The sequence below is a fragment of the Erythrolamprus reginae genome, chromosome 1 (genome assembly GCF_031021105.1).
Source record: "Erythrolamprus reginae isolate rEryReg1 chromosome 1, rEryReg1.hap1, whole genome shotgun sequence".
NCBI lineage: Eukaryota > Metazoa > Chordata > Lepidosauria > Squamata > Dipsadidae > Erythrolamprus > Erythrolamprus reginae.
The window spans coordinates 362,258,813-362,282,026 of record NC_091950.1 but is presented as its reverse complement, the minus strand read 5'-3'; the positions used below and the strand labels follow the sequence as shown (position 1 = coordinate 362,282,026).

Sequence of the window (23,214 nt, the reverse complement as noted above, 5' to 3'; positions counted from 1 at the left end):
GCTGTAGGAGGGGCAGGCGCAAGCAAAGCGATGTCCCAAAGCGGTCTCCGGGAAGGGACCGAGGGAAAGGCAATCGTCTGCCTTTCCTTCAGTCCGAAAGAGGAGGCAAATGCCCCGCCTTCCCCCAGCCGGTTAACTTGAAGCGCTCGGTTAACTGGCTGGGGGAAGGCGGGGCATTTGCCTTCTCTTTCGGGCTGAAGGAAAGGCAGACGATTGCCTTTCCCTCGGTCGCTTCCCGGAGACCGCTTTGGGACATCGCTTTGGGAGAGGTTTAAGAAGCAAGAACCCCCCCCCCCCCCCAGCAAAACGGCTTTTTTCTTGTTTAGCGCGTCGTTCGAGTGGTTGGCTCTTGCGTGCAAGCAAAGGAACCTGCCAACCACTCGAACGCCACGCTAAACAAGAAAAAAGCCGTTTCGCTGGGGGGGGGGGATTCTTGCTTCTTAAACCTCTCCCAAAGCGATGTCCCAAAGCGGTCTCCGGGAAGCGACCGAGGGAAAGGCAATCGTCTGCCTTTCCTTCAGCTCAAAAGAGAAGGCAAATGCCCTGCCTTCCCCCAGCCAGTTAACCGAGCGCTTCAAGTTAACCGGCTGGGGGAAGGCGGGGCATTTGCCTCCTCTTTCGGGCTGAAGGAAAGGCAGACGATTGCCTTTCCCTCGGTCGCTTCCCGCAGACCGCTTTGGGACATCGCTTTGGGAGAGGTTTAAGAAGCAAGAATTCCCCCCCCCCCAGCGAAACGGCTTTTTTCTTGTTTAGCGTGGCGTTCGAGTGGTTGGCAGGTTCCTTTGCTTGCACGCAAGAGCCAACCACTCGAACGCCGCGCTAAACAAGAAAAAAGCCGTTTGGCTGGGGGGGGGGAATTCTTGCTTCTTAACCGGGCAGTTGCCCCCTCTCCCAGAGCGATATCTTTAGCGGTCTCCAGGAAGCGGCTTAGGGAAAGACAGCCGTCTGCCTTTGCTTCAGCTCCAAAGAAGTTCTGGGAGAGGGGGCAACTGCCCGGTTAAGAAGCAAGAATCTACCCCCTAGCCAAACGGCTTTTTTCTTGTTTAGCGTGGCGTTCGAGTGGTTGGCTCTTGCGTGCAAGCAAAGGAACCTGCCAACCACTTGAACGCCGCGCTAAACAAGAAAAAAGCCGTTTGGCTAGGTGGATTCTTGCTTCTTGACCGGGCAGTTGCCGCTTCTTTCTAGCTGAAGCAAAGGCAGACGGCTGTCTTTCCCTCAGCCGCTTGCGCCCTCTTGTGGTGACATGTCAGTCACCCGATTATAAGTCGAGGTCGGGTTTTTCAGCCCATTTTTGGGCTAAAAAAACCCGACTTATACTCGAGTATATACGGTACTTAAATAACTTTTTAAAAAAGTTTCTCAAATAAACAGCAAAAAGGCAATTTAAAAAGTGATTTTAGAAAGTTACAAAAGGACTAAAATCCAGATAAATCTTAAATAAACATTTGGAAGTACTTATAATAAATTTGTCCTGTGGGAAAATGTTTCATTTTGAATGGTTTTTTTTAAAAAAAAACATAGGTTTTTAAAAATTATACCCTAGGGGAAATGAAATGATTTCCACTTACTAAAAGGAAGTTAAATACAAACATGAAAAATGTTTGGTGATTTAAATAGCATGCACGAGCTTTCTGAAGTTTGTGTCCTTTGCACTAAACTGAGAATTGGTGAAAACAAAATACTGTATATTATTCAAAAGATCTGCTACGATGCTAAATTATGAAGCTTTTGCAACATTGTGAGTTGGAAATGGATCTTTTCATTTGTTCAAAACATGACAATAAAAATGAACACCAAGAATGAGCGCTATCCTGAGGATAAAATCTAAACTGCTTTTCTTTTCATCTGATAACCCTTTCTATTGATCAAACAATTGCTAACTGCATTCAGGAGTAACAGTTTTTAGCTATCAAAGATTCATTGAAGACTTCATCACCTCTTCTGTCCTCTTCTATCATCCTCTAACTTGGATTGAAAAATCCAGGTTCAGGTTTATTCCAAGCAATGGAATCTCTTAACTTTGAATCCAATCTACTTCATAACATTGCTATATAGGATAAAGGTAAATCTCTATGTCTTGCCTTGAGTAAAATATGAAAAATAAATCAAACCAAAAATTAACTAGCATTGAAATAATTCATTAACTAGTTGATCATCAGATAAATAGGAGAGGAAACCATAAGTCAATATAGAGTAATGTCTTGTACATATAACCAGCACCAAAGGATGTCTTCTAGATCAGAGTAACCAACCTTTCTGGCTCTGCGGATGAGTAGGGAGAGAGGAGATGGTAAGGAGATGGTGAATGGTGTAGTGTGAATGCAATTCCATTTTACTGAGCAGTGGGCACATGCCCCTGCCGCTCAAGCAAACGGAGTGCATGTATTTGCCCTCTGTGTGTACATGCTCACCCGCCACTTCCGCGGCCAGGTTCCAAATGACTCAAGGCCCGGTAGTGGGCTGCTGTCTGAGGATTAGGGATCCCTTTTCTAGAGTAACCATTTAAATGAAGACAAAATTTGTTACTTATAAACATAAAGGTCAGAATCTGAAATTCAAAATGAAAAAGCTTTTGAAAACCTTTTGAACTATATTAACAATTTTTAAAAAGTTTATTAAGCATCTTACGGGACAGCCTTCTCCCGCATGAGTTCCAGCGACTGGTTAGGTCCCACAGAGTCAGCCATCTCCATGTCCCGTCAACTAGACAATGTTGCTTGGCAGGGCCTAGGGGAAGAGCCTTCCCTGTGGGGGCCCGGCCCTCTGGAATCAGCTCAACCCAGAGATCCGCACTGCCCTCACCCTCCTCGCCTTCTGCAAGAGTTTGAAGACTCATTTATGCCGTCAGGCTTGGGGCCATTAGACCCTAGCCTCCCGGCCAAACAAATGTAGTGTATTCTTGTTGTGTGAATGGCAATGACTGATTTTAATACTATGGGGGTTTTAGATTAACTGTTTTAAATTATGATGTTGCTGTTGCTGTTATATGTTGATGTTAACTGTTTAGATTATGATGCTGCATTGTTTTTTTATATAAATCCAAATAAATAAATAAATAAATAAATAAATAAATAAATGAATGAATGAATGAATGAATAAAACAATGTTTTTTTTAATTTTACAAGGCAATATACACTGCTCAAAAGAAATAAAGGGAACATTTAAACAACACAATATAACTCCAAGTAAATCAAATGTCTGTGAAATCAAACTGTCCACCTAGGAAGCAACACTGACAATCAATTTCACATGCTGTTGTGCATATTCAACTTTGTACAGAACAAAGTATCCAATGAGAATATTTCATTCAATTCAGGATGTGTTATTTGAGTGTTCCCTTTACTTTTTTGAGCAGTATATATTACCTTAGTGGAAATCTCAGTGATTTAACTAGAACAGTGTTTCCCAACCTTTTTTGAGCCGCGGCACATTATTCATGTTTTCAAAATTCTGGGGAACACTGAACGGGGGGTGGGGTGGTGGTGGTAAAGAAAAGTTTGGACAAAAAAAAAATCTCTTCCTCCATTTCACTCTATTTCTCCCTCCCTCTTTCTCTCTCTTCCTTCCTTCCCTTCTTTCTCTCCATCCCTCTTTCTGCCTCTCTTTTTTGCTCTCTTTCTCTCTCCCTCCTTCCCTCCCTCTATGTCTTTCCCTCTCCCTCCTTCCCCTCTTTCTTTCTCTCTCTCTCTTGCTTTCTTTCCCTCTTTCTCTTGCTTTCTTTCTCTCTCATTCTCTCTCTCCTCCTTTTTCTCTCTCTCTCTCTCTCTCTCGTTCACCACGCTAGCAACAGAGAGAAAAAGAAAGAGCGAGAGAGAGCCGGAGAGAGAGTGGAGTGCGCAGCAGCCATCAGCCTCCTCGCCCTCCCAGACGTCCCCAGCGCCCGGCCTCGCGCCGCCTCCCGTTAGCCCGGCCGAGTTTTCCCTGCTGCCGTTTTCTCTTCATGGCGCAAAGCCACACAGTCCCGGACTCCCGGATCGCTTGCTTCTCCGGCCAGCGCGGCGCTTTCCTGGGCACATGGCTTTGCTGACCGGAGAAGCGAGCGATCCGGGAGTCCGGGACTGTGTGGCTTTGCGCCATGAAGAGAAAACGGCAGCAGGGAAAAGTCGGCCATTTTCTCTTCATGGCGCAAAGTCACACAGTCCCGGACTCCTGGATTGCTTGCCCCAAGGCTTGAGGCGGCGGCGGGGGAGAGTGGGTGGATCGGGCGGGCAGTGGGGCAGGGCGGAGAAGCCAGGGGCGCGTTTGGCCGGAGGCACCGTGGGGAGGCAGGGGCAGCCACGGCTCCCTTTACTCCTACTGCCGCACCTCCCTGCCCCTGCCTCCTTTTCCCCGCCTTCCTTCTTTGGGGCCCAGCAGGAGAACGCCGGATACAGTGGTCCGGCACCGGCAGCGCCCCGCCCAGCTGGAGCTTCCTAGGGGCGCCGCGGCACACCTGACAGTGTCTCGCGGCACACTAGTGTGCCACGGCACACTGGTTGGGAAACGCTGAACTAGAACATGAAAGTAATGAAAATAGTTGTAAGTTATCAGTATTAAAAAGGTGCCATTATAGCTTGTATGTTAGTACTCAAAAAGATAAGGTAGACGGGGACAAATCATAAATATATAAACAATTAAATACAAGTCTGGGGGGGAGGGGGAATGCATTTTTCAGGATAATATATTGCTGGTTATAGGGCATATACTAAAAAGAGTAGCAAAGTTTACTGCCTCTAATTTGATGAGTGATATAAAAGTAATCTCTTAAGAAATATAACATTATTTGCAAATTGAGCAAGAGAACCCCAATGATAGCCATATATAATCAGTTGTCACCTTGCAGCTCAATTATCCCTCATGTAAAAACGAGGCATGTAAGGAGAAATGAGGTTTTGACATTATCTCTGCCAGCAAGATAATTACACAGTCTTCATTTAACAGTAGGGCAACACTACTGTAGCAACAAATTAACTCAGCTCCATTTGCAATTCATGGTGTGTTTTCTCATTTAACACCATTTGTCTTACTCCAGTGAATGTTTCCATTAGTTTTATTCAGCACAGCAAAATACTTTATTTTGACTTCAACACTACATCACTAAATCACTATATCTTTATCCCAGTAATTTTAAGCATGCCAATATGTGTCTGATTTTTAAAATCTTTTTTCTGCATTTTTATTTCAGCATAGTTTATCACCAATAATAGACCTTTTGGGTTTAATCAATATCAGATTTTTTTTAATTCTTCATCGATTTCACTGAAATCAAATTTCCTTTCATTATTAATCAATAGACATATTCTAATTAAATTGCAAATAAACCCAACAAACCCAACTAAGTTTATTGCTACAGGGCAGTATTAGTTCTGAATCATTGCTGAGTCAGTGAAAATACTTTATGCATTTGGATAGTTTCATAACATTCACTCTGCCTGCTTCTCTTTATATAGCATGTGTAATTTAAAAATAGTGATGCCTCGTCTTACAAACGCCTCGTCATACAAACTTTTCGAGATACAAACCTGGGGTTTAAGATTTTTTTGCTTCTTCTTACAAACTATTTTCACCTTACAAACCCACCTCCGCCGCTGTGATGCCCCGTCTCCGGACTTTCGTTGCCAGCAAAGCACCCGTTTTTGTGCTGCTGGGATTCCCCTGAGGCTCCCCTCCATGGGAAACCCCACCTCCGGACTTCCGTGTTTTTGTGATGCTGCAGGGGAATCCCAGCAGGGAAATCCCAGCAGCGCAAAAACGGGCTTCGCTGGCAACAGAAGTCCAGAGGTGGGGTTTCCCAGCGAGGGGAGCCTCAGTGAAATCGCAGCATCGCAAAAATACAGAGGTCCGGAGGTGAGGTTTCAAGGGCTTCGGTGTTTTTGCGATGCTGCAATTTCACTGCCGGGATTCCCCTGCAGCATCGCAAAAACACAGAAGTCCGGAGGTGGGGTTTCCCATGGAGGGGAGCCTCAGGGGAATCCCAGCAGCGCAAAAATGGGCGTTTCGGCTGGCAAAAGGGGTGAATTTTGGGCTTCCACACATTAATCGCTTTTCCATTGATTCCTATGGGAAACATTGTTTCATCTTACAAACCTTTCACCTTAAGAACCTTGTCCCAGAACCAATTAAGTTTGTAAGACAAGGTATCACTGTACAAGCACTAGTACTACAAGGAATTTTCTATAAATATTACTTTGGAAAATATACTTTTAAGTTGCAAGTTCTGATTAGGAACAGAGTCTGGTTGAGCATCATAGTTTGTGCACGTAATCTGAAACTATTGTTAATATAGTTCCACCCCATGTCCAGTCAATGAAGCAGTGGATGTGATGTGCCGGTGCCTGGAGGCTGTTGGGGTCTGGATGGGTGTCAACAGACTCAAACTCAACCCGAATAAGACGGAGTGGCTGTGGGTTTTGCCTCCCAGGAACAATTCCATCTGTCCATCCATCACCCTGGGGGGGGATCATCGACCCCCCCTCAGAAAGGGTCCGCAACTTGGGCGTCCTCCTCGACCCACAGCTCACATTAGAGAAACATCTTTCAGCTGTGACGAGGGGGGCTTTTGCTCAGGTTCGCCTGGTGCACCAGTTGCAACTCTATTTGGACAGGGAGTCACTGCTCAGTCACTCATGCCCTCATCGCCTCGAGGCTCGACTACTGTAACGCTCTCTACATGGGGCTACCTTTGAAAAGTGTTCAGAAACTTCAGATCGTGCAGAATGCAGCTGCGACAGCAGTCATGGGCTTCCCTAAGTGTGCCCATGTTACACCAACACTCCATGGTCTGCATTGGTTGCCGATCAGTTTCTAGTCACAATTCAAAGTGTTGGTTATGACCTATAAAGCCCTTCATAGCATCGGACCAGAATATCTCCGGGACCGCCTTCTGCCGCACGAATCTCAGCGACCGGTTAGGTCCCACAGAGTTTGCCTTCTCCGGGTCCTGTCGACTAAACAATGTCATCTGGTGGGACCCAGGGGAAGAGCCTTCTCTGTGGCGGCCCCGACTCTCTGGAACCAGCTCCCCCCAGAGATCAGAATTGCCCCCACCCTCCTCACCTTTCGTAAGCTCCTTAAAACCCATCTCTGTCGTCAGGCGTGGGAGAATTGAGATATTCCTTTCCCCCCAGGCCTATACAATTTATGCATAGTATGTTTGTGTGTTAATAAGGGTTTTTAGTTATTTTAAATATTAGATTTGTCATATGCTGTTTTATTATTGTTGTTAGCCGCCGCGAGTCTACGGAGAGGGGCGGCATACAAATCAAATCAAATCAAATCAAATCAAATAAATAAATAAATGAAAGAACGAACGAACGAATAAACAAACAAACAAACAAATAATATACTAGGAAGAATTATCTATCCTGTTAATGATATTAAAGGATAGTCTGACTGTAGTGATAATAAAAACATTTGAAAAAAACCCCTGCTCATTCCAGTTGTAGCCATCAACATTTTATTTGTTTGTTTGTTTGCTACCTTTCATTGTTTTTAGAAATAACTCAAGGCAGCTAGTACTCCCTCCTGTTATTTTCCCCATAACAACAACCCTGTGAGGTGAGCTGGACTAAGAAGAGTGACTGATCCAAAGTCATCCAGTCGGCTTTTATGTCTAAGGCAAGAACTTAACTCATTTTTCATCATGACCAAACCGTCCTCGGAATATATCTGATTATAATCACACTTTGATTTGATATTATAGAAATAGACAGAGAAGACCTAATAGTCACAGCGACAGTATTTCATTCCACCCCTTTCCATCTGGTCTGTACTATGCCATGTTATTTGAAAGGAAGAAGAAAAGAGACACAGAATGAAGGAATCAGCATCCTTTTAAACTATTGCCCAACTGCCTGTTCCATATTGGAGGATTTTTTTTTCTGTAGACTTTCTTGTTTGTGGGAAGATGCATTATTGATACCCCCCAGTATGTTTTTGTGCATTGAACTGCAGCCTACTACCATAGGATACCTCTTTCATTAACCAATATGAATGATCTGAACAGGTCTTCCATACAAGCCTAGTTACATTAAAGCTAAAGGTCCCACTCGCACATATATGATAGTCGTTCCCAACTCTAGGGGGCGGTGCTTATCTCTGTTTCAAAGCCGAAGAGCCAGCACTGTCTGCAGATGTCTCCGTGATCATGTGGCTGGCATGACTAAATGCCAAAGGCACATGGAATGCTGTTATCTTCCCACCAAAGGCGGTCCCTATTTTTCTACTTGCTTTCGAACTGCTAGGTTGGTAGAAGCTGGGACAAGTAACAGGAGCTCATCCTGTTACGCAGCACTAGGGATTTGAACCGCTGAACTTACATTACATTAGCAACCTTCATATGGAAAACAGCAGTATGAAAATGAAGACCCAAGTATTCTATCAGATCTCATGACAACAGAAATTAAAAGAACTATAAATATCAAGAGATAAACCTGTTGTAACTTTCTACATTTAAATGTCACTTTTTTCTTTCTTAAAATAACCTCTGATAACCACCCGACTCTCTTTAGTTTGGGGGGAGGGGGGAATTATTAAATTTCTTGCATTATTTAACACATACAATGTGAACTTTGAGACAATGTCAAAGCAACACAACTGATTCTCAGATTAATTAACAGAAGAGCAAAGAGTGGACAGTTGATCTATTTGAGTCAACTGTACAAGATCTATTTAGCTCAAAGCCAAAGAGAGGGTGTCACTTTCTGTTATGCGAATCCAAGGTGACTGCTTATATTTTGAATTGCTGGACTAATTCTAGCCTGAGCAAAAATCTGTCTTTTATTGCATAATTACTTCCTGTGTCAAAACTGGTAGATGTCCTTTTGTACCAACCTATTAAGGCTGTTAACTATAATACAGGCAAAGTGTGATTAAACATTACTGGGCCGACATTTAGAAAATAGGAAAATGTAAAATAAAGGCTAACAAAATTGCAAGCAAGTTGCATTCTTTTTAAAGAACTTTTAAAGTCAGTCAAAAACCTTATTTTATAAATTTCTGTAATGGTACCAGTACTTTTAAATATCATTCTAATTTGAATTAGAATGATCAGTGACATGTTCTCAAAACAACTAATTAATTAAACTGAGTAAAATAAGGTCTACAAAAGCATCTCTCTCTTCCTACCCCATTTTTCTCCCTCCCTCCAGAATGGAAGAATGAACATTGGCAAATGAAGTGCAAAGAAGGCATACGGGGTAACAAGTACATACACACATGAGACCTGAATCCTCAGCTGGCAATGACACATCTAGGAAGTAAACTGACTGTAAGGCACTTCTTTCAATGAGAACATTCATGTTTATGGAAAAAAAATCAAACAGCGTATTTCAATAATAGGATCAAGTTTATTAAGGTATTGGAAAATAATGTGTGTTTGTGTGTGTGTGTGTGTGTGTGTGTGTGTGTGTATTAAGGTGGAAGCTCTGAAAGCTGAAATCATGGATAAATTTTGCATAATACTCCATATCTGAGACGATATTTACAGATTCTACAGAATAGTTAGCCCTCAAATTATAGATAATCAATTCCACGAGTCTATTATTTACTATAGTAATGATTCTGAAGGGCATTCATATACTAATAAATCAGATTTAAAAAATAACAAAACCACAATACAAAAATCAAACTACATTCTATATAAATAAATACTGAGAATAGAAGTAACATTAACCAACAAGTTCAAAATTAGAGGAAAGAGCATTAAAACTCGCATGTTACATTAAAACAGCCTTTAACTGCCTTCCTACAAACCATTCAGAATGGAAGGAATTTTTGTTTATAGGGGTTGAGTCTAAGCTTTTTCCCCCTGATCCAGGCTCTAATAATTTCCAGCCACCATAAAACTCTTTGTCACTTTGTCTAAATACTGGGTCTATTCAATCCAGGATTGGAGATGTAATGTTGAGTATTACCTGCATTGTAATCATACCTGACCTTAGGTGATCTTTCCCAATAGCTTCAGGCAGATATTAATAGGAGCAAGGGGTGTCGACCCAGATGCATTATTACACAATGGAAGATGAGCTTACAGCTTGATCTCTCCATCCCTATCATCACTGATTATAATTGCCTGCTTAGGAAGGAGTAACCATTGTAAATCAGTGCCACAAACTAAGACTAAAAACAATGAATTGTGGCAGATCCAGTACACACTAAATGAATGATAAAATTTACTGAATTGTAAAATTTGCTTCTATAAGATGTAATAACTGCCAATATTGATGCTTTCAAATGAAAAGACCAGAGAAGAGCATTACAAACATCTATGAATTATGATGTCAACAGATCTCCAATATCAGAAGCAAGAAACCTCTGAATATCAGTTGCTGAGATGCCAAATGAAGAATTCTATGCCATGCTTGTCATCTTCTGATGCAATTATGTGACAGCTATTCTCTTGTTTACTAAATATCTTTATCCATGGAAGCTAACAAATTTTGGTGAGGGTTTTACTGATATTGGAGATTGAAAAAGAATTCCAAAGTTTAGTGCTTGTTTCATTTATTTCAGAGACAGTAAACATAGTTGGGAAAAATATGTCTCTCTTTAATTGAATCAATTACAGAGGTAACTAGGGCCAGTTATGCGAGTTCTTCATTTAGCAATATGGCCTGATTTGTGCATGGTATCTTGCAATGCAATGGTACCTTGGATACCATTTGTTGGGGGTCAAGGGAAAGGAAGGGTTTTGCCTTCTCTTTCTGCTCAAGATCTCCATGTACAATTGGTGGGCCAATGTGTGACACAGAATGCTGGACTCGATGGGTTTCGGCCCGATTCAGCATGACTCTTCTTATATTCTTACGTGCAAACCCTGTCCTATATAAATCTCACAAGGTTTCCTATACACCACAGGGAATGAATGAAGTTTTCCACTACAAAGATTGTAGAAGTCTTGTCTAGTAATTAAATGCAATTCTGATTAAATTTCTGAATACGTTCTCATTGATGCCTATCAGTCTGAAAAAAAGTACATAAACATTTCTAAAGCTGCAAAGCTTCATAAATTCATGGCTAAGAGAGTTGCTTGAAATGGAGACTACTTCAGGAAATAGTGAATCTTCTTAAACATAGAAACATAGAAGACTGACAGCAGAAAAAGACTTCATGGTCCATCTAGTCTGCCCTTATACTATTTCCTGTATTTTATCTTAGGATGGATTTATGTTTATCCCAGGCATGTTTAAATTCGGTTACTATGGATTTACCAACCACGTCTGCTGGAAATTTGTTCCAAGGATCTACTACTCTTTCAGTGAAATAATATTTTCTCACGTTGCCTTTGATCTTTCCCCCAACTAACTTCAGATTGTGTCCCCTTGTTCTTGTGTTCACTTTCCTATTAAAAACACTTCCCTCCTGAACCTTATTTAACCCTTTAACATATTTAAATGTTTCGATCATGTCCCCCCTTTTCCTTCTGTCCTCCAGACTATACAGATTGAGTTCATTAAGTCTTTCCTGATACGTTTTATGCTTAAGACCTTCCACCATTCTTGTAGCCCATCTTTGGACCCGTTCAATTTTGTCAATATCTTTTTGTAAGTGAGGTCTCCAGAACTGAACACAGTATTCCAAATGTGGTCTCACCAGCGCTCTATATAAGGGGATCACAATCTCCCTCTTCCTGCTTGTTATACCTCTAGCTATGCAGCCAAGCATGCTACTATGCATCTTATCAAAATCATTTCAGGAGTGCAGCTCAGGACATCGGAAAGGACTCTAGAACAACATGCATGAATCTGCAAACTTTGCTTTGGTTAAAACCAATGTTTATGACTCCATAAAGAAGCACTGAATGATGATTCTCTCATATTTGATTCTCCAGTTTCCTGGAGGAAAGTTTTATGGAAAGATGAATAAAAAAAGTCTGGGACTTTTATATCTAGAAAAATGAAAGACTATGTTCTAATTTTGAGCCTCATACCAACTTGTGAAGGGTGAAGATGACATGGTTTGGGGATGATTTGCTGCCTCAGGACCTGGATACGGTGCCATCACTGAAGGAAGCATGAATTCTGCTGTGTGTCAGAGAATTCTATAGAAGAGTAACGGGCCATCTGTCCATCAGCTGAAGCTGAAGTGCAAGTGGATCATGCAGCAAGACAATGATCCCAATCATACAAGCAAGTCTATAAGAGAATGGATGAAGAAGAACAAATTCAATGTTTTGGAATGGCCAAGTAAAACTCCAGATCTAAACCATACAGAGATTTTGTATCAAGATCTGAAAAACGAATGTCATTCTTCAATCCCTCAAATGTTACTGAGGGAGTTTGCCATAGAGTGGATCACAATCTGAGAATCTGATCACTAATTACAGGAAGTGGATAGTGGCAGTTACACATTTTTAACATTGGCACACTATAGGTTGAATATTTTTTTTTATGAAATAAAAGAAACAAGCATCAAATGTTGATTACATTTGTTTTTGTAGACTAAGTTTCTGTACTAGTTTGACCTACATTAATTTTGGATAACTATCAACACCAACATCAAATAAATGTTCAAAAAATCTGAAAGATGACAGATGTTTTTTCACAGAACTGTAGACATCTAGTTATTTTGCCTGGAATGTTTAACTTCTTTTCCTATTTATTTTACAATATTTATAACCTGCCTCAATCTTGATAAACTTTGGGCAAGGAACAAATATGGAAATTAAATATAAATGATATAAAAATAATTACTAAAATTACAAGCACCCTTATAGTAACTAATATAATTATATAGAAACTTATACTGGAACACAAATATGTTTACTGTTTATGAAATGCCAGTGGAACCTGGCATTTCTCAGTGAGAGGAAATTGGGAGCCACCACAAAGTGGGTCTATTGCCTCATCGACTGTCAATATCTTCTGTGAGGAGGACCTGAAGCATTCCTATTTTTAACATAGATAGGATTCTGGTAAGACATTGCTTGGTATTTCCAATGTTGTTATAAAATCTTTGAACTTATACAGTATGATATCTTTATGCTCATGCCTAGAATAGACAATTGGTTTACTGAAAACGGGAATGATTTTTTTCATGGGGCTACTGATGTTCTATCAAAATTAATGCTGAATCTACAGTTACAAGTGGATGGACAAAAGTTCTAAATGAAAATATAAGTAATGTAAGCATTTCAATTCAAAGCATTCTTATTTGCACAGAAAACCTCACTGAAATCAATAGGATCACTATTTGTGTGAACGATGATTGCAACTGTTGATTTTGAACAACAACAATAAAATTAGGACAGAAGTGATTGGTACATCAAAATATCTAAAGGACAAATCTTAGATGATAGATTTCTGAACTGGTTGGCAATGATCATGAGAATTCAGTGAGGATATAGCAAGGGATCTATGAGAAATAATTTTATATCATGTGATAAATAATGTTCCTCTACCACATAATCAGACTTCCCCCGCCCTTAGTTTAAAATAAAAATAAAATAAAAAGATCTGTATAAAACTGTATAAAAGATAATATATATGGCCAACAAATAGGTAAATAAATAATTCTAACTTTCAGTTTGAAAAGTATCAAGAATTCAGAACGGATGTTCCTAGATTTATTTTTATTGAACTGCAGTGATCCAAATACATTCACATCATGAAGTAATTCCTTTTGAATTAAATGAATTCTATTATAATGGAATGACTGAGACACTTGAAAGAATTGCTTACAAATGCACATGGGGGGAGGGGGGCAATTGCTAAGTCTAAATTAAGATGTCGGCTATGAAGTTTCCAATAGGACCTTGACATGACTGTTGACCTACTCATGACATGATCACACCAATAAGGATTTGGAATTCTATTAGTATTACCGGAGGAAAAAAGTCAAGGAGTCATCAGGAAAACAAATCTATATCTGCTACTCCATCAGCCAATTACTGTTGTTAAAGTGGAATTAGATGGGTATTGACAATGTGAAGGGGATAAGGATTAAACAGATGACTGAGTATACAACTAGCTACATTGCCATGCTTTGCTGCATAATTTTTTTAAACTGCCTGAGAAAGTAAAAGAATGTTTCGCATCAGGATTTTATTATGAACTTCAAAATATCCTTGAAAAGATAAGTATTTATATAGTATAACAACAGAAGAAAATATAACATTGAATGAATAAAGAATGCTCAAGAGTGCTCAATAAATTATACTGTTAATTTGATATCATAGCTCACCAACAATTACCTTAGGGATAGCTCTTAGGGATTCTGACTAATTTTAAATAATTAAAATATTAAGTGATTTCTTTCAATTGTACTAAAAGGTTTCTGGGAGGCATGAATTTAATAGTGAATTCCACCTCTTTGATATAGGCAAGCAATATAATGATTTGTGTACAAAAGTAATGCATCACAATAGCATACTATGCTTCTCTGATTGTGCCCAACCCCTTCCCTGCAGTGAAGCACTGTCTCAGATATATGTACTGCCCTTCACAAGATATTATCATAAATACAACAATAATTGCAAGAAAATTACTTATATAAGCAATAATTTAGGAAAAATTACAGTGGAGTTAGCTCTGTCTTTACATTAAAATAGAAACAAATGTTTTCATATTCTTCATAATTGTCCCAGTGGAAGAGAACAAGAAAAAAAGAGAATCTGAGACTGAAGTTTTTATTCTTTATTACCAATTGTTTAGTGTGACATGTAAAAGAGAAGGCAGAAGAAATCAAGAGCTAGTGGATCTGGCTGACATATTTTCCTCATTTACCCTAGGACTAGAAACATTGCTAATGATTCCTTTTATTGGCAAGTTTTTCTGCTATTGGGAAATCAATTGCATTGACTAGAATAGTAGTTCTCTCCTTGCAATTATTCAAGTTATGACATTCCCTGAAAATGGGACTAATGATCCAGATTTGAAGTTCTGATGTCCAGTTACTCCCATAATTGCATAGTTGCATTTTGAGCATTTGGAATGTGGCTGGCATTTGCAGCCATCCGCAGGGCCGTGCAATCAATGGTACCATGATTTAAGATGCTTTTTGCCAGAATCCAGCGTTTACTTCTGGTTTGCAGCAAAAAAAAAAAAAAAAAAAAGCCACATAGCAAACTATGGTGTTCATTTAACAACGAGTGTTCTCTTAATGCCTGAAGCATTTGCTTTATGATTGCCACAAAAAAAGTTGTAAAACTGGGGCACAGTCACTTGAATGTTTAAATGATAAAATCTGAACCAGTAGTGAAATCTAAAAATTTCCCTTTTGGTTTTGTGGGTTTGGCTTCTTTGGGGACCCAAGGGCGGCTGGTCCAGCCCGGAAGTGTTGCGTCTCCCGTCATGGGCTGGATGCAGGGAGCAGGACCCAAAACGGAGGGAAAGGTAAGCGGGCAGCAGTCGGATGATCTCAGCGAGTCTTCCTCCCCCCCCCCATGCCAGTATTGGCCTTACCTTCTGCTGCTGCGCTGCTCGAGGATGGCAAGTGGATATCGTGGGGCTGCTGCACATGCACACATTGCACTGCTGGTGCTCCAGCAGGACATCATGCTGGCCGGGATAGGGCCAGAGTGCATGTGCAGCCCCGGGATATCTCCTTGCAGGCTGAGTGAGCGGCGACCAGAGGACTGGTTTAGGGATGTGGCCAGCCAGCCATTGCTACCAGTTCAGTGAACAACTGTCGGCCACTGCTACCAGTTTGCCCGGACTGGTAACATTTCCCCCCTGGTCTAAATTGATTAGAGATTACTATAAAAACTAAATTGCTGAATTAAACATTAATGAAAGAGTTAACCATTTCATAAAGAAATAGATTAAAAATAATGTAATATTATCCAGTGCTAACTCCCTCACACTAAATAACTCTCTATTTTGTTTAAACCAGATATTTTACTTGTTGGAGTGTTTTATTCTTGACTTATTTCATGAGTTAAACGGCGTGACATGACTAACGGGACTGGACTTCCTACTTTCAGTTTCCCTTTTCCTTCTCTCTTAAGGATTTGATTCATAAACCAACAATAAATTCTGTTTCAGACACAGATTGAAATAATTGAAAAAGGAAAATAATTAGTGAAAGTACTGTCCAACTGTTAATTGTGGTTGCTAAACAATGGATTACCAAACATGAAATAAATATTTGATCTATCAGACATTCTAGATTAAAATATTTCTAGTCATTTTTCCAGAGGATATCAGTTAGTAGGAACCATTAAATATTTTCCTTTTATACTTCTGCAAATAAATATGCATATCAACATTATAAAAAATAATTTATGAATAGAAGATAACATCTTTATTATAGAAAAAATGTGTCCAAAGCACTTAAGTGGGAAAACAAAACTTGCACAAATAAATTAACACCATCATCATCATCATCATCATCATCAACAACAACAACAACAACAACAACAACAACAACAATAGAGTTGGAAGGGACCTTGGAGGTCTTCTAGTCATTCTGTAATCTCTCTTTTGGCTAGAATATAACATCCTGTACCTTGCAAGTAAAGTTGTGTTGACTTCAACATGATAAACTAATGCAAGCATCAGAAACTGGCATATATTTTATAATCCCACTCATATTTTCTAACATATTATTGGAAGAATGAAAGGCTGAATCCTTTCATTCTGAACCCTGATAAGATTTTATTCCAGCAAGCAAGGATTCTTTCCAAAACCAATTACATTAAAAAAAAATCCCTGAAGCTTTTCTAACAGTAACATAAAATTTGTTCAATGTATTTCCACAACCACAACCTTTTTCCTCATTGGCTTGATATACTGAAACATTCCAAGTCCTAAAAGAGACCTTATGTTCTTTTGACTGATTGTAGTGTACTCTGGAAAACATTATCTAGCATGACATAGAATCTATTTTTTTCTATTCTGAGAACCTAGTCAAATTTCATATTTACTTTATGTATTAATGTACACTCACTGGCCTCACTTGGCTACCCAAGCTATGTGACTTTTAAGGGTGAGAGAATATCAACATTATTTGCTTCATACTATGTACATTCTTGATTAACCAAGAGAAACGATAAGTAATTACTCTGAACATGCATATAATAGTATTTTAGGATTAATTTTCAAACAAGCCAAACAGATTTTACAAGGTCTGCTACGTACTTTATACAATGAAAATGTCAGAAATGATAACATTTTAAATAAACTTTGTGGCACTCTTTCAGTTATTAAATGAATAAACACCTCTTATTCAACCGTGCAAGGCATCTTCTTGTTGATTCTATAAACTACCAATTAAATGACAATGACGTCTGTTTGATGGGAAGATGTTCTTCCTCAGATTAATAAAATAAAGTGAAAACAGATACTCTCCCTGTAGTGACAGTAAGAATGACTGAATGACCCCTTCTGTCTTTATTTAAAACATTCATATTTTTTAGGCTCCGTGGTGGTCATAAGTCGAGGACCACCTGTACTCTAAACAATAATACTACTTGGAGTAGATTTCTCTTGAAATTCAATGATGTCACACAAAAAAGAAGAATGATTACATTAATTCTGAATTATCCAAAGATGCTAGTTTTACAATTATCTGACCCATCAATTCTTTTGTTTAAACAGCTAACATATATAGACAGTTATTTAATAGGGCATTACAAATATTAAAAAGAATTACACCTGTGTGAGGACAAGAAAACATTTCAAAACCCTAATAGTAAGAATGCAAGGTAAAAAGTGAAAATATTTAATATAGAAATACAAATTTAAATTTAAATTAATTCACACAATGAAATCTACCTTGCCAAATCTTTTTAACTTACTGTAAAGTCCTTTCACTTAATACTGGCACAAAAATATATAAATCAATACATTCAGAATGAGTGATATATTTTAATTTAAAAAACTGTAGCAGAAAATCTATATATTTAGCACAAATAATAAAAAAGTATGTATTTTGCAATTTAATATCAAGATATTACAGGTCATTCTTTGCACTACAAATTTATTTATTTTTTTTAAAAAACCCTTGATCTCCCTAATAGTTGACTTTTACAGTAACTAAAAAGACTTTGCTGAATTTGGTACTTAAATATCTCAAAGTTTAAAAAATTCTAAGTTTATTATGCTAAACTCAAAAATTCAGTGCCAAATGAATTAAACTTTTCTTAAGCTTATCTCGTAATTTTGTAACTTTACTATGAGTATTCTGTATCTTGTGTTCTAACTAGTTTTGGATTTCCCCCCAGTTAACATGTACAATAATATCCACTGATTAATTTCATATTAATATGAAAAATAGAGGGGAATATTAATTCTAACGTCTGGGATTTTATCCCAGCATATTTTGATGCTGTTAATGGTTTATGCAGAAGCCATAATCTAAGGCACAAAGCAAATTAGCGGTTCATAGACCATGGTCAATAATTCTGGGTATTGCTTGAAAATATCTGGAAACCAAGGCTATAATCCATCCCATATTCCTTAAGTAGTAAGTGAATGCCTTTATCTTTAGTTGTCATTTCCAAAAAGTTTCAGCAATTTTATACTAAACATGATCATCATGGCTGTGATGTGTCATAGTGACTATCAGGATAAAGTTTTGGTTTAGTGAAAAAACAGGGAAGGAATAACATTCCTTTATTTGGTTTATACAATGGCTAAGTACAACAGTATAACTGCTGTTGCTTCCATTAATAGAAATAAAATGTTCTTTCAAATAATTTGGTTTTTTTTTCTACAAAAATAGTTACATAAAAGGATAGTAGAGTTATAGACTGCACTGTACCATCACTAATAACAAGAAAGATCAGATAACCTGGATAAAAGAGTTATACTTCTTTCTTTCAATACGTCTGTGATAAAAAATATCCAATTTTTTTTAAATAGGCTTCAAGTGATTACTGTTTATGTCAGATATTTTGCTAAGGGACAGATCATTAAAGATTTCAATGATCATTCCTACACTAATGGACCTGTCAAGACAGATCTTTTCAGATAAAACAAAGAGTTTAAGTGAGGTCATAAAGTCTTTCTTTTCACAAGCTATGGGTGCTTCAGCTCCATCAACATTTTTCTAGAGTAATCAAGGAACATTTTGAATTTTTATTTAATTAGGTTGATGCCAATAGAATTTATCTGAACTGCTACTATGTTCAGGTTTTGTCCAATTTGATTAATTTAGCACAACGGGGAACTGATTATATCAATTTAACTATAATAATTTGTTTGCGAAAGTCAAATCCATTTGTTGCCCTCCTATGTCCCCCTTCACTTTTCCTGGGTGTACTGGCTGTCTCCTGGTAGCGTCTCCAGCCTCTGGAGACTATACTGACAGACACAGCAAACCTTTTTGCCACAGCTCGCATTGATGTGCCATCCTAGATGAGCTGCACTACCTGAGCAACTTGTGTGGGTTGTAGAGTCCATCTCATGATACGACGAGTGTGAAAGCATAACCAACATTCAAAAGTGACCAAAACATCAGCCAGAAAGCATTGGTACTGAGATGTGGTTTGTGGTCCCCATCTGCAGAACCACTCCTTTATTGAGTGGGTCTTGATAATTGCCAATAATTTCCATCTGTTGTCTATTCCATTCAAACAACAGCATGTGAAATTGATTGTCAATCAATGTTGCTTCCTTAGTGGACAGTTTGATTTCACAAAAGTTTGATTTACTTGGAGTTATACTGTGTTGTTTAAGTGTTCCCCTTATTTTTTGAGCAGTGTATATAAATAAAATATAAAAGATGGTCTATATATTTCATCCAAAAAAAAAAGGTTTCTTCTGAAACGTCTACCCAATTTTGTCTAAATTTCTGGGCTTTTACTAATTTTGGGCAACTTGTTAGGACACCAAAAGTGAATAATCGTTTTTCCAATAAACATTCTGGATCTTCAAATAAGCAGGATCTCATCTTACACCCTGAAGAAGTTGAAATATAAATGTAGCATATGGATCATACTTAAGAAATCTACTTTTGCCTTCTTTATGTGTCATGGCCCATGACCTTTGACCTTTGGAAAACAATGGCACAGTTGAGATATGTTCCCTTTCAGTGGCAGCCACCACCAGATGCAGCCTAGGTGATCTGCCCTTAGAAATCTTCCCAACCTATCTCTCCCTGTCAGCAGCAGGAACAGCATTATCCCTAACTAACGCGGAGCTCTTTTAATGGCGCTGGAGTGCATGGTCCTGCCTTTTATAGAGGAAGGGTCAGGTGTCCTGCCGAGCCAATCACAGCCATGCGTCCGGCTGGCCAATCACTGGCAAGCAGGATGCATGGCCAATCACAGCCGGTCCTTGCGTTTCCTGTCCGGATACAGCATGGCTTCGGCTTACAACATGGCTGTTGATTGCCGTATCGTGGAGTTTGTTCGAACGCGAACAGAACATGGACTTTAAAAAAAGTCCGGGTTCAGGTTCGGTATGCCGAACACAGCAAAGTTCTGCACGGACCTGAACTATGCAAGTTCGGTTCACCCAACACTAGTCATGGGTATTTAATCCAAACATATATCCCTCAAAACATTTCTTTTTCTCAAATTCTGGATGTGTATAAATCATGTTACTACAATCTAAAGTAATAGAAAAACATTTTTTAATTAACAGGACAGAAGGGAAAGGGGGGACATGATTGAAACATTTAAATATGTTAAAGGGTTAAATAAGGTTCACGAGAGAAGTGTTTTCAATAGGAAAGTGAACACAAGAACAAGGGGGGGGGGCAATCTGAGGTTAGCTGGGGGAAAGATTAGAAGTAACGTGAGAAAATATTATTTTACTGAAAGAGTAGTAGATGCTTGGAACAAACTTCCAGCAGACGTGGTCGGTAAATCCACAGTAACTGAATTTAAACATGCCTGGGATAAACATATATCCATCCTAAGATAAAATACAAGAAATAGTATAAGGACAGACTAGATAGACCATGAGGTCTTTTTCTGTGGTCAATCTTGTATGTTTCTTTGTTTTTATAACAGCTTTTTGTTAATTAAAATTGGGGTGTTGTTATCTAAAATATTTCTTGAAAAACTATCAATAGCTTGAGCTTTCCTTAACATAATTTTATTTAAAAATTGTCTTATTAATGAGGTCTTGACAATTCCATAATGGCAAGACTTTCCATAAAAATCAACAGTTTAGAGAGAAAAACTGAACATATTGTCACTATTTTTAGATGAACAGGTAAGACCCATAATTAATGTCTGCTCTTTAGTGAAGAAAACAGATGCTTTCTTCACTATGTAATTAGCGAAATTAATGAATTCTAATGCTTGCATGCAAATGATTTCTTTATCTCTCAAATTAATCATTTCAGCACCCAATATGTTATCAGCTCTTATCAGATTTACTGATATAGTATACCAAGCTTCAATTTTATCTACTGTATTTATTATGTTGTTTTCCTTTGTTGTCATTGCAATGTTTTATAATAGCCCACTAGTTTATCGACATGTTGATGTTATGGTACAAACAAAATAAGATGAGGAATTACATTTATTATAATTACATGTAATTGCAATTATGTAGTAATTAAATACAAAATCAAATACAGAATCTGAAAGATGTATCGAGTGATTTTTAAATGTGGCTGAATCAATAAGTGCAATAAAATGAGTTCACATAAGTTCTTCCATAATGCAAAGTACTTTTCTGCTTCAAATTATAATTGGTGGAAGTGGGTCATATTTTTAATATTGCATTATGTCAAATGAATAGCAAAATTTGATCAATAACTTCTTGGTCCAGAAGCAATGACAAACTAGTTCCATATTTCCAACAGATTTCCATACTGTTGCCAGAAACTCCTAAATTGAGTTACTGTTGCCAGAAATTCCAACGTTATCCATATAACCAGTTTGGAGGATTTATTTATTCATTCAATTTACATAGCCACCCATTACACACACACCATTATGAGTGGCAAAAAGGGTTGAGTTTATTATAAGGGAAAACATTTTTTGGTAATAACTCTTTTAGATGTATACTTTCAATCCCAAGAAAGAATATTTTATTGTTTCTTTTTAACATAATGTAGCAGTATAACAATGTATAAAGCTCATTTTCTTTCAAGAAAACCTAATGCGATTTCTAGATCTCCAAGCATCACAGAATGATCAAAGATTTAGATTGGAATGAAATGCTGCTTATTAAAGCGGAGAAGATATTTTGGTGTAGATAATTTATTTTATTTGTATAGTTGCCCATCTCAATAAGTGATTCTGAGTGATACATATCATAGAAATATAAAACAAAACAATACAGAATAAACATAAATGTATGCTGAGTAAAATATTGTTTTACTCAGTAAAGCTATGAGCAATGGTGGTGCAGTGGTCAGAGTGCAGTACCACAGGCTACTTCTGTTGCCTGCTGGCTGCCTGCAATTTGGCAGTTTAAATCTCACCAGACTCAAGATTGACTCAGCCTTCTATCCTTCTGAGGTGGATAAAATGAGGACCCAAATGTTGTGGGCAATATGCTAAATCTGTAAACCACTTAGAGACGGCTGTAAAGCACTGCAAAATGGGATATTGTCATCAATTTTAATATAGCAAAAAATGGTGTCCTTAACACACCTGGGCATGAAAACAGATCTTCACAGCCCTACAAAAGACCAGCTGTGTCCAGTGTCATTCTGGTTTCCGAAAGGAGAATTGCCCAGAGGACAAGCTATGGCAGAGACCTAGTCCTTCTTGGCTGAGGCAGGAGTAGGCAAAGCTGGCTCTTCTATGACTTCTGGACTCCAACTCCCAGAAATCCTGAGCTAGCATGATTGGCTCAGGAATTCTGGGAGTTGAAGTCCTCAAGTCATAAAAGAGCCAACTTTGCCTACCCCTGGCTGAGGGGATCCTAATGCACTGGCAACCAATGCAGCTCATGAAGTATTCATATTATGAGTCAAACATCCAATGCCATTTACTCCCATGCAACCTCATTCTGCAAGAGCCGTGCAATAATCCAGATGAGAGGACATGATGACAAATTTAAGATGCTCACATTGTTTATTTTATATGTTGTAAGCCGCCCCGAGTCCTCAGAGAGGCGCGGCATATCAATCCAATATACTGTATAAACAAACAAACAAATAAACAAATGTGACGGTGAACCTTCTAGTCTAAGAGGTTTTGCCTTTTTTTGGAGGGAAAGAGATTCTTTTACATAGTGGCAAATTCTTGGGGCAAAAAGTATTTGAGCAATTAATTTGGTAGTTGGAAATTTGAGTACTTTTATAGAAATCATAATTTTATATTATTCATTTTCAGATAGTTTAGGGTACTTTTTAAAAAGCAAAATGGGAATACCATCTAAAAAT

At 38.4% G+C, this 23,214-nt stretch overlaps 1 protein-coding gene across 7 annotated transcripts in view; it reads right to left on the bottom strand.

Annotated features, from left to right (window-relative positions):
* Positions 1-23,214, bottom strand: part of GPATCH2 (G-patch domain containing 2) — a 112,589-nt gene that overhangs the window by 62,431 nt on the left and 26,944 nt on the right. For 2 of the 7 annotated variants that reach the window (XR_011557506.1, XR_011557505.1), the window contains exon 6: positions 11,909-12,113. The exons of the other annotated variants lie outside the window; for them this stretch is intronic. The gene's annotated coding sequence lies outside the window, so the exon portion shown is untranslated. The remainder of the gene's footprint in view (positions 1-11,908; positions 12,114-23,214) is intronic. 7 annotated transcript variants of the gene reach the window in all.